The sequence below is a fragment of the Chrysemys picta genome, chromosome 4 (assembly GCF_011386835.1).
Source record: "Chrysemys picta bellii isolate R12L10 chromosome 4, ASM1138683v2, whole genome shotgun sequence".
NCBI classification, from domain to species: Eukaryota; Metazoa; Chordata; order Testudines; family Emydidae; genus Chrysemys; species Chrysemys picta.
The window spans coordinates 24980099-24992265 of record NC_088794.1 but is presented as its reverse complement, the minus strand read 5'-3'; the positions used below and the strand labels follow the sequence as shown (position 1 = coordinate 24992265).

Below are 12167 nucleotides of genomic sequence, written 5' to 3'. Positions count from 1 at the left end.
TGTGAAAAAAGTCTGGTGTCTCTCTCCTCCCCAACCTCTACCACCCCCTACTACACATAGCCTTCCCCTGGTACCCTGCCAGCATTTCCAGCTCACTATCTCTTGCCTATCCCATTAAGCCATCAGCATTTTCGAAGGCAGGGGTGCACAGAAGCCATTGGTAGAAGCTGTGAACCTGAAGAAAAGCTGTTTTTGGGTGGCTGTCTGTATTTCAGGAACCTCTTATTCAAATGACCTCAAATGTGGGTCACTCAGTAGGGTGACCATATTTTCCAAAGGGAAAATGGGACACCACATGGGACTAGACTGAGCCCCTCTCCATGCAGGGCTGGGACTGGCATCACTGCTCGCTCGAGCCCTGCCTGCCTCCCTCCCCACTATAGCCCTGCCACCCTCCCTGTGTGAGGCTGGCATCACAGCTCACCCTCCTCCCTCACATTCTTCCACACCCCACTTTTTGACAGAAGTGGGCATGTGTCCCGTTAGCTCTTGCCAGCTGATCAAGTCGACAAGAGCAAATGGGACTGTTGCCAGCACAGAGTGCCCGAGGCAAAGCAACAGCGGGTTCGTTGCCCGGTGTGCTTCGCGTCAATAAACACACCAGGGGGAGAAGCAAACAAAGTTTATTTGGGATCCCAAAGCGGTGCAAGGAGACTGGCAAGTCTCAAATCAAGCACATTAACAGGAACAGTTTTTCTTCTTTTATACATTTTGCAGTTAAGCCTCACCCCCCCCTTTCCGCTCTAGCCCTCCCTTTCTCCCCCCCATTCCTCCCTCTACCCCTCCCGTCCCTGGTAATAGTTAAGTCATTCTTGGCAGCTATAAGCCTAGCTTGTTAGTAACTTCTTTAAACCGTTATCTTGTCCTTTTTCCCTTCAGCCAGAAACATGCAGGCCTCATTATTACTGCTTGAGCAGGGGGTTGCACACAGATAACTGGTTGCTTACATATTCCAATTGCACCTGGCTTTTGAGGTTGATTAGAGTTTAAACATGGAAGGATAGAGTTTGGTTCACTTAGGCCTAGTGCAGGAAGGCTTCATTGACACTTAGTGGCCTTCCACCCTCCCAAGTTACCTAGGGTGAGGCCTAGGGACGTCAACAACTCCCTCCTTTGAGAATACTCAACAAGCTTTTGGCTGAGTTTTCTCATATTCTGTGGACAAGATATGATTAAGTGCTATGAAGCTGGGGTTTTCAATGAGAGGGTATGCCGGGATTTCTGGGGAACGGGGGGCACAAAGCTTACGGAGGAGCAATTTAAAACAAGCAATTAGGAGGAGGGTGACCAGGCACAATACCACACCAGTGAGGAGGAGACGCACAAGGCCACCCCCCAGTCCTCCTAGGTTGGGCAACCAACTTCAAAGGGAATTGAAAACTGTGGGTTTCCTTTCCTGGGCCTTCCACTGCTTGAAAGCCTGTTTGGCCGACAGGATGTGCTTGTTAATGTCCTGTGAGTTTTCCGAGACCTAAGTACAACATTCATTCCCAATAAAGGCACACACCCCGCCCTGGAGGCTAAAACATAATTTAAGGCCTGTCTGTTTTGCAGGGACAGCAACCGGAGCTGGTATAGCTCTGAGTTAAGGCTCTTCTCTATGGCCAAGGTTTCATTGGCGAATGTGGTGAGAAACACAGAGAGCCTATGATAAAATTGGGTTAGCCGTTCCACCCCATAGGATGGGAGGAGGATTATACCCAACCTGTCTCCTTCCTTAATGGGCTCTGAGGTGGCATACAAAGATTTACGCTGCCTGGGGCGGCCAGGGGTTGTCCCTTAATGCATACTGGGATTCAATGGTACAGTTTTGTGACAAGGGGGTACCCGAGGTATTTCTTCCCCTACTGAACCATCCCCAGCAGATATTTGACCGATTTTGGGGGACCACCCTCCAGGGTAACCCTGCTGCGTGGTGCGGGATTTGGGAGCATACTCAGCAGTTAGAGAGGTTAAACTTTTGGGCAAAGCAAACCTTCAAGGACTCATATGTGTTTGTTTCCAAGTTAGTAGGGATCCCTTTCCATCCCACATGTGCCTGGGGGGAAATGGGAGGTAACGAAAGGAGTGTCCCTATGGCAAAGAGTACCACTGTGGCAGACCCTGGACCTGAACTCATGCTGGGCAGGTGACCCTAGGGCCTAACAATTACAATTCCCCAAATACCCACAAAATATTAATTACCAATAGTAGGCAGATTAAAAACAAAAGGGCCAGGCCACCAGGTTAGGCCGGCCCTGTGAGAGTAAACACAACCAACGCTTAGAGTTTTCACGGGGAGTGCGCTGCGACTGTCCAAAGAGACCACAGGGCATTCCCAGCAGGCCTTATTGTCTTTTGAATAAAAGTTTAAGTCTCAGGTCGTCGCTGGTAGTCCTTTTCCGTAGGCTGGACGGTCCACCGTTCAGGAGCGGGCACTGCCTTCAGACAGGAGTGATGAATCCAGTTCTTGTGTCCCTTGACCTTTGCTGCTGTGTGGGAGACCAGCAGGACGGTGTGGGGTCCCTTCCACTTCTCTTGGAGAGGCTAGTCCTTCCAGGTCCGAACGAGAACGGAATCGCCTGGCTGCAAGGAGTGGACAGGGGCATCCAGCAGAAGAGGCTGTAAATCTCTGGTATACCTGTGGAGAGAACAGAGAACAGCAGACAGAGAGCACATATACTGAGATAAAAAGCCACACCCCATTTCCCACTTCCCTGCCAGAACCGGTGTACCGTTCATAGGCCATGCCCTTCCAAACATAATCTCGAAGGGACTGAGCCCTAACCTGCCCTTTGGGAGAGAGCGCATGTGGAGCAAAACAAGGGGTAAGGCATTAGGCCACTTAAGGGAAGCCTCTTTGCAGACCTTTGAGAGGTGCCGCTTAAGTGTCTGATTTGTGCGTTCCACTACTCCACTGGCCTGCGGTCACCATGGAGTGTGGAGCTTCCAGGGGATTTGCAGGGCATCCGATATCTTCTGAACAACTTGGGATGTGAAGTGTGTTCCGTTGTCAGATTCCATCCACTGGGGAAGGCCGAAGCGGGGAATGATCTCCTTGACAAATTTCAGAGCCACCGTTTTGGCAGTGTTGTTATGGCATGGGAAGGCTTCAGGCCATCCGCTGAATCGATCCACCAAGATGAAAAGGTATTTGAATCCTTGGGTCAGGGAGAACTCAGTAAAGTCTATTTGCCAAACCAGTCCTGGGCCTGGGGTAGGTTCCAGAGTGGCTGGTGGCACTGACACTCCTGGTCGAGGGTTGTTCTTTTGGCAGACTAGACATTCAGCCTGTACCTGGGAGGCCAGGGGTCTAAGAGCCTCCCTGCCAGCGTATAATTCTTTGTTTCTTCACCAGGGTCAGTTCTTAATGTCTTTTGTAGTCAGGAATTCCTGGACTTTGTGGTTTCAGTGAAGCAAGTGTTCCTTCTTCTCTTTTCCTGAAACAGTGTGGTTCAGCATCATACAGGGGAGAGGTTACTAGCACATCACCCTGTCTTTAAATAGGCTTATCATCAGTCGGAGAGTCCTCCCGAGGTGGAGGGGTCTTTTTACAGTGAGAAGCCTGGGTCCAGGTGGGCAGTCCTTGGTACTTCACAGCGGTGTTGGTGGTTAACAGGACTTGGAAAGGGCCTTTCCAGTGTGGAGCCAAAGAAGTTTTTCGTTGATGGACCTTACGTAGACTCAGTCTCCTTATTTCAATGAATGGCAGGGCTGCTAGGGTCTTTGGTTAGCACTTCTTTTATCTGTGAGAAAAGAAACCTGACACATTTCATTAATGCCTGACAGTGTTTTGCAGATCTCATAGTTGCTTGGGCACATTCAGGCCCCCTCTTTTCTTGGCTGTCGGCCAAGTCTTAGCTCTGGGCAGTGTCCTTGGATTGGGCCAGTGTCTTATCTTTGGACTGAGCTTGCTAGCTATATTTTTTTCCTCAGTTAACTCGTTCTGTTCTTTTTCCTTCTCTCCTTCTTGGCTTCTTTTAACTTAGAAAGGAAACTTCCACTCTTCACTCATACACCTTTTCCCAACAATGAACACATACACATTGCCATTATCCAGCAAAATAACTTCTATACAGAGCTTTGGAGCAACAAACCAGGACGAGCACACCCACTTTTGAGGAGTCCAACAAAGTTCAGGAGGCTCACAGTGGCTTTAAGGCAAGGGGTGAGACCCACAGCAGCAATCAACAAGTCATCCACATATTGCAGGAGGAGGACTTTGTCCTCGTTGTCCCACTCCTCCAAGTCTCTGGCCAGGGCCTGGCCGAAAAGGGTGGGGGAATTTTTAAATCCCTGGGCCAGCACTGTCCAGCAAAGCTGCTTTTTAACCCTCCTTTTGTCCTCCCACTGGCTCCACTCTGAGGCTTGCATGGCTGAGGGCTCAGTTGCAAGGGTCATTATCCAGGCATTCTCTGGAGGTAAGGTGAGGGTTATTTCATCTTGGGTGAAATGCAGGGTGGCTCCTAAGCAACAAAGCAGGTCCCGTCCCAGTAGAGGTGTTGGACAATTGGGGAGGTAAACCAGTTTGTGAGATAGAGTTCTGTTTCCCAAAGCACATTCCGCTGGGGCATATACTGGGCACTTGGTTCCTTTCCCTGTAGCACCCACCACAGTGAGGGACTCTGACACAGGCAGCTACAGGGGTTGATTTACGGCGGTTCGTGCAGCTCCAGAGTCTATTAAAAAGTCTATGTCCGAATCTCCCACCCGCATTTTTACTCGGGGTTCCAGGGGCAGGATAGTCCATCTTCCCTGACACCCCTATTCTTGATCCTTCGCTGTCATCATAGGGGTACCTTCCCTTTCGGGGCACTCATTTTTCCAATGTCCCTCCTTCCGGCATCTGGCACACTGGTTGCGACCCAGACGCCTTTCCTGTGAGCCAGGGCGCCCACGTCCACGTCCTCTCATTCCCCGGCCCCGTCCACCTTCCTGGAATTTTCCCCTGCCACCGACCTGTACTGCTGCAACCATCATTTTCGCTTGCTTCTTTTCCTTTTCTTAAGACACAACCTGATTACGCTCCATCTCAGACAGCAGGGTCCGCATAAGGACATTACAATCATCCCAGTCAGGGTTACAGCTAGCCAGGCAGCCTTCAAAGACCGAGATAAACTTGATTGGGTTCGTAGAGAATTCCCCTGCCTGTGCCTTAAAGGCTGCTAGGTCCACCGGGTTAAAAGGCACATGGGTGTAAACCTGCATAGTAGTGGCCTGATTCCTATCTGAGCCATGTCTGGACACCATGGTCTCAGTGATCAACAGATAAAATTCCACCGAGGGGGCAATCTCTGGGACCTGAGACACCTTGTCTTTATATGGTGGGGGTGTGATAGCCGAAGGGGACACCGGACCTGCCATTACAGCTGTGGGGGGGTTCTGGGAACTAACAGTAGCTACTACCGAACCTGTCGGAGTCAAATTACACTTTTGCAAAATATCTAACCTATCTCTTAGCAACATAAACAACTGTACATACATATGTTCATTCCATTTACCCATTTGCTGACAAAACAGAAGTAATTGAAGGATTGTATTATAATTAAGTGATCCTTCCGGTGGCCACCTTTCCTGGTCCTCTAGCTGATATTGAGGCCAGTCTACTGTACAGAACCTTTTCAGTTTACTTTTAACCAACGGATCCGATCCAAACACTTTCCAGTTCACCAGAATGCATTCCAAGGGTGTACACCTTACCCTGCCTGCCATACTCTGTCCCTGCCCCATAGGGAGACACTGGGCGTCCCCAGGTCAAGACAGATAAAGTCCCCCCTGGACTGTTCCTACCTTATCCAAGGGTCCGGTTCTGCACCGTCGCCCTATCCACGGGACCGGTTCCCCACCGTCGCCCGCAGCTGCTTCTCCACTACTCGAGCGCGTTGCACCGTTGTGCCCTCCGGGGTCAACCAAACCACGTCTCCGCCGAGGCCCCCGGTAAAGTCACCGGTGCGCGCTGGGCGTCGGTCGTCGCCGCAATCTGTCGACCTCCGAGAGGGGTCCGGGCAAGGCTAAATTTCAGCCTCGTGCCCCACGTTGGGCGCCAAAACTGTTGCCAGCACAGAGTGCCCGAGGCAAAGCAACAGCGGGTTCGTTGCCCGGTGTGCTTCGCGTCAATAAACACACCAGGGGGAGAAGCAAACAAAGTTTATTTGGGATCCCAAAGCGGTGCAAGGAGACTGGCAAGTCTCAAATCAAGCACATTAACAGGAACAGTTTTTCTTCTTTTATACATTTTGCAGTTAAGCCTCACCCCCCCCTTTCCGCTCTAGCCCTCCCTTTCTCCCCCCCATTCCTCCCTCTACCCCTCCCGTCCCTGGTAATAGTTAAGTCATTCTTGGCAGCTATAAGCCTAGCTTGTTAGTAACTTCTTTAAACCGTTATCTTGTCCTTTTTCCCTTCAGCCAGAAACATGCAGGCCTCATTATTACTGCTTGAGCAGGGGGTTGCACACAGATAACTGGTTGCTTACATATTCCAATTGCACCTGGCTTTTGAGGTTGATTAGAGTTTAAACATGGAAGGATAGAGTTTGGTTCACTTAGGCCTAGTGCAGGAAGGCTTCATTGACACTTAGTGGCCTTCCACCCTCCCAAGTTACCTAGGGTGAGGCCTAGGGACGTCAACAGGACAAATGCCCATTTTTGTCAAAAAATGTTACGCGTGGTCACCCTATCACTCCCCCTACTCCATACCCTCAGGAGGCAGCCCAAATTTCAAGACAATCCAAGTAAGCATGGGGATTTCAGAGCACTTAGAAGAATTGGTTTTAAACAGAAGCCTTCCCTATTTTAACTGTAGCCAACCTGGCACTCAGCTGTAAAATTGTATGAAATTAATCAGCAGCAGCTGCTTTGCTATCTCCAGATCCCCAGTGTCACAATCAAATCCCCCCTTCCCCCCATGGGGTCCCCTGGGTCAGCACCAGCGTTGTATATGCTAAAGCCTTTATATGCATTGGAAAGTATCTTGGGGAGGGCTGAAGGTTTGAGTGTGGAGTGGAAGATTCCTTTCAGGTTACAAGAGGTCGAAGTGGGAGGAAGGGAGAAAGGAACGGGTTAACTCGATGATCCAACTAGGCCCAAAGATAAGGAATGAAACTGCAGCCCAAGGCCAGCGCACAAAAACAAGCTCTCTGCTGCCAAACAGCCAGAAGCCTATGTCTCAATCCTGGCCATCCGTGAGAAAGGAGAACTGAGCCAGACAGAACTGAAGGGGTTGCAAAACTGATAAGATTGCGAAGGTCAGTGAGTTGAAAAACAACAGTCTTGTGACCCTGAAACTGGTGTGTTTTGGGGAAACTAAGGGAGCCGCGGAAGGCTGGTTCAGACTGGTACCGAGAGCAGAGGGGACGAGGGTCCCTGGACGAAAATGTTCCCAGAAAAACCCAGGGCTTAAAACCCTCCCAAGAGCTGAAGCAACTCGGAGATTTACAGCGCACCCTACACGACCTGTGCACAGGGCCGGTGCAACGCATTAGGCGACCTAGGCGGTCGCCTAGGGCGCTACAATTTTGGGGGTGGTGACCGCAGCGGCATTCTGGCAGCGGGACCCTCCGCTGCATCTGTGGGGGGCGGCATTTCGGGGCAGGACCTTCTGACACCCAGGGTGGCAGAAAAGCTGGCGGCACTCCTGCCTGTGCACAGGGCAGAACGCTTGTCTACCCTTCCCCCCCTTCTTCTTACATTACACCCAGGCTTGGCTAGCCTTGGGTTGTGCATGTGTAACTATGAGAGTGGGTTAGGGCTTGGGCACTAACACTTTCTTCCTCCCTCTGAGTGACGTGGGGCACGCCCAGCACTCACCCCTGTTATTTGGTTAATAAAGCTTTACACTTAGTTACTTGGTGTGATCCTTCATCTCCTCCCCTAAAGATCCTGTGGCTTCAGCTGATCACCTGAAGCCCCAGGCAGATTGGTAACATAAATCTGTCACACCTGCATGGGATAATTCTGAAAGTACAGGTGGTTCTGAGCAATGTGATGGGGCCCATGGATCTTGGTGTGATGGTATCCGCTGAAGGAGAGCACCCATTGAGATGATACAGCCTGGGAGAATAGCTCCATTCATCTCAGTGGGTGTTCTCAGCCCCACTCCCCTGGTCAGTGCTTGGGAGCTTGTGCTAGGCACCAAGCCTTCCCATTCTTAATTCCTCACCCCAATCTAGTGGTGTGGTTTTTGTGCATGCTCCTGGGATGGCTGCACTCAGCTCCCCACCAGAGGGACAGGGCTTCCCTGGATGCTGGCTCACACAGAGGGCAAGGAAAGGAGGTCAGATAACCCCTAGAGAGGAAGAGTCCCCTAGATCCCAGCACCCACCTGAGTGGAGGCAAGTAAAGAGGTTAGACACCCCTATAAAGGGGCAGGGACTCCCGATTCTGGCAAACACAGGGGCAAGGAGACGGGCTCAGACACCTCCACAGATGGGCTCAGACACCCCCCCAAATCTCAGGGCACATATGGGAGGGAAGAATATGGGCGTGACTGACACCCGCTCAGCCTCCCTCCCACCACCTTATATCCTATCCCAATTTCCCGCTCCCTTACCAGAAATCCCCTAATGCCTCAGATCTCCCCATAGTCCCCCTCCCTTTGCTGCAGCCCCAATACCCTCTACCCCTATTTTGCCTTGCTTCCTAATTCCCCCTCACAGCAAACTTTCGCATATGGCATTTATTTATTTGTTACTAGTTTAAGCACCTTCTGAATCTTCTGCTGTCCTGCAATTACATTTTCCCCACAGCTCCAAATAATAAGATTAAAAACCCCTTTGGCAGAGCCAGGTTGTAGCAGCAAGAATGGTTTGCTCTCAGACTTCTCTTGGGGGTTGGATATGAACTTAAAGCCATTCAACCACATTGATACTGGCCTGTGTGCTGTGGCTGGCATATAGCTTTATTGGATGGGAGATTGTTACAGTTGCTAGGATGTCTACAAGCCAAGGAAAGGGGCAGCGAAGGGGAGCTGGACTGCAGGGTGTTATGTTTATAGGACTCAGGGTAAGTTCCACCCAGGGAGGCTGATTATGGAGCTGCGGTGGCTGGCCCCATGAGTAGGGCCCTACCAAATTCACAGCTGTGAAAAATGCATTACAGATCATGAAATCTGGTCTACCCCAGGAAAACTGGCTATTGTAGGGGGGTTGCAGGATTTGGTATACCATACCTTGAACCCTCAATTCTGGGCTGCTGGGCTGCCTCACAAGCAGGGTGGCCGGAGAGCGGCAGCTGCAGGCCGGGAACCCAGCTCTGAAGGCAGTGCTGCCGCCAGCAGCAGCCCAGAAGTGAGGGTTCATGGTATGGTATTTCCACCCTCAGTTCTGCGCCGTCACCAGCAGCAGCTTCCTGCAGCCAGGGGAGGTGCTGGAGGTTGGAGTGTAGAGCCCACCGCACAGGAGGAGCCCTGGGCTGGGGTGCCCTAGACCTGCCCCATCCCGGCTCCAGACCTACCACTCAGTGGTTAAAGGGGCCTTGGGCTGGCTGTGTGTGTGCCACAGCACCCTGGGGTTTGTCCACCCATAAGGCTGGACCTGTCCCGCCCCCTCCCCCAAAGTGACAGCCACCCTTACCTCTGTGCTGCTGCTGGTGGCAGCTCTGCTTTCAGTGCTGGGCTCCCAGCCAGCTGCCACTGCTCTTGGGCATTCCAGCTCTGAAGGCATTGCCACTGCTGGCAGCACTGCAGAAGCAAGGATGGCATGGTATGGTATTGCCATTCTTACTTCTGTGCTTCTGGTGGTGGTAGCACAAATGTAAGTGTGGCCACCCTCACTTGAGTGCTGCTGCTAGCTGTGGGGCTCCCTTCAGAGCTGGGTTCCCAGCCATCAGCTGGGGTGCTTCCTCAAGCCAGGGGAGGATCCTGGATGTGGCTCTAACCCGGCCCAGGGAGCGGCCCATGCAGGGGAAGGGGACGACCCATCTCTCCTCAGCTTGGATGGGATTATCAGCTGGAGGTCAGTACATGGTAGCAGGATCGGCTCCAGGGTTTTTGCCGCCCCAAGCAGCGGGAAAAAAAAAAAAAAAAAAAGCCGTGATCACAATTGCGATCAGCAGCACTCCGGCGGCAGCTCCACCGCGCTGCTTTCTTCTTCGGCGGTAATTCGGTGGCAGGTGCCACGGAACAGCCCGACGTGCCGCCCCTTCCCCTTGGCTGCCCCAATCACCTGCTTGCTGGGCTGGTGCTTGGAGCCAGCCCTGATGGTAGGAACCCCCAGCCCTGCCTCTCCCTACTCTGGTCTAAGCACTCAGAGGCTTAAGGGGCTTTGGGATGGCTGACCTCTGACCATGAGGGCTGTTGCCCACCCCTAAGACCAGTCCTTCCTCTCCCAAAAAAGTGATGGCCGCTCTCATACTATGCCACCCTCACTTCTGTGCTGGTGTTGGTGGCAACGCTGCCTTCAGAACTGGGCTCCCGGCCAGCAGCTGCTTCTCTCTGGCTACCCAGCTCTGAAGGCAGCGTCACTGCCAGCAGTGCTCAGAACTAAGGGTGGTAATGCTGCGACGCCCTCTAGAATGGCCTTTCAACCTGGCCCCACAGCTGCATTTTGGGTCGGGAACCCCCACGATTTCAACACCGTGAAATTTCAGATTTAAATATCTGGAACCATGAAGTTTATGATTTTTAAAATCCCCTGATATTGACCCAAATGGAGCGTGTATTTGGTAGCTGTCCCCAACCCCCACCCCCATGAGGCTGGTATATGCTATGTTACAGAGATGTGCTGCAGATATGGGAGATGTTTCTAGTTAAATTGGGCCCAATGCAGATCCCTGGATTTTCCTGGCCACCCTGTTGGCCCTCAGCCCTGCCCCATGGAGGTTGCTGGGGAAGGGGACTTAAGTAGGAGGTGGTGGCTGGTGCTGGGTCAGGGGGCTCATGCAGAAGCTGTCACTGGCTCTGGGGTGTGGATAATGATGGCACAGGCAGGGCTTGCACTGGAAGCCCTGGCCCTCCTGCAGCCTCTGTATGGGGAGTTGTCCAGGGCCATGTGGCCAAAGATGGGGCAGCCTTGTGCATGCGTCCGCTTGGCTGGTGTGGTGCTGAGCACCCGCATGTAGCTGCACTTACTGTGCTGGGGCAGGGTGTAGCCATGAGCCATGGCACCAAAGGGGTTCATGAGGCTCCAGCGAACAGGGTGGCTGGTGGCATCCAGGAGGCAGAAGCTGGAGAAGCGGCAAATCAGGTTGGCCAGATACCGCTGGCTCTACTCAGTACCCACATAGGGCCACGTCTCGTTCAGCAGGTCGGCGTGGAAGACATCCAGGGACGAGAGCCTCAGGGCAGAGTCCAGCCTGGGGAGCACAAAGCAGTAGGGTAGAGCCAAGGGGAGGGAGGGACAGGCTGGCTCAGGAGATGAGGAATGGGGCACGGGGCCTTTCCCCTCAATGGGTGCTGGCTCTGATCCAGCCTGGGGCTGGGAACTGACTGGCTCAGAGAAGTGGGGAGCATGGGGCCTTTCCCTGGTAACACAGGTGGGAGCAGCGCTGTGTCATGTCCCTGCTTGGCGGGTCTCAGAGGGGGTATCTCGTTCCTCAGGGAAGCTTCTCCCCATTCCCAGAGCATCCCCTGGAGCCAGGCCCTTTGCTGGGGGCCTGAGTGAGCCACTGATGACTGAACAGGCTTTGGGGAGGGAAGATGCCTCTGCCCCCGGGGTACCCTTGTGGTGGGTGGAGCCGTGACATGGGGCAAGTGGCTGGTAGCTGTCCGTGCTCTGCCTGGGCTGCTTGCCAGGGTGCAGGTCTCCAGGGGTGCAGCTCGGGCAACTGTTGGGCAGGCCCATCATGTGCTATGGAGCAAGGGAGGCCATTGCTCCTCTAGACCTTGGCTCTAGACCTCCCCTCATAGGTCTATCTGCTCCACTTTTTGCCCCACCTGGGTTTGCAGGATACAGGATCGCCTGTAATATTCAAACACAGCTTTGCTCTTCCTGCCCCCTGAGTTTTTCTGAAATGACACCTCTGGTGTTGGGGAATCAGGCATCCCCCCACACACACATAGCACGTGCCTGAGCTGTCCAGTGTCTGCGGTGTCCCTGAGCAGCCAGAGAGAAGGCTGTCTGGGCAGTGCCAATCCCAAGTGGGATACTGCCATTGGCACCACGAGCCCCTGAGCCTGGGGCCCAGGTGGGGTGAGGAACAGGGCTAGCTGGCCAATCTGTGGGCATTCCAGTGACTCGGTCCATGCCACAGTGC

The 12167-nt window shown here is 52.9% G+C and overlaps 1 protein-coding gene and 1 long non-coding RNA gene across 2 annotated transcripts in view; both read right to left on the bottom strand.

Annotated features, from left to right (window-relative positions):
* Window positions 1-12167, bottom strand: part of LOC101952840 (glycine N-acyltransferase-like protein 3) — a 57894-nt gene that overhangs the window by 34925 nt on the left and 10802 nt on the right. The window lies entirely within an intron of this gene.
* LOC135982928 (uncharacterized) lies at window positions 608-6223 on the bottom strand. The gene is made up of 2 exons (XR_010600414.1): window positions 5770-6223; window positions 608-2620 (listed from the first exon to the last, which is right to left on the bottom strand). It is a non-coding gene; the product is annotated as an uncharacterized LOC135982928 (long non-coding RNA).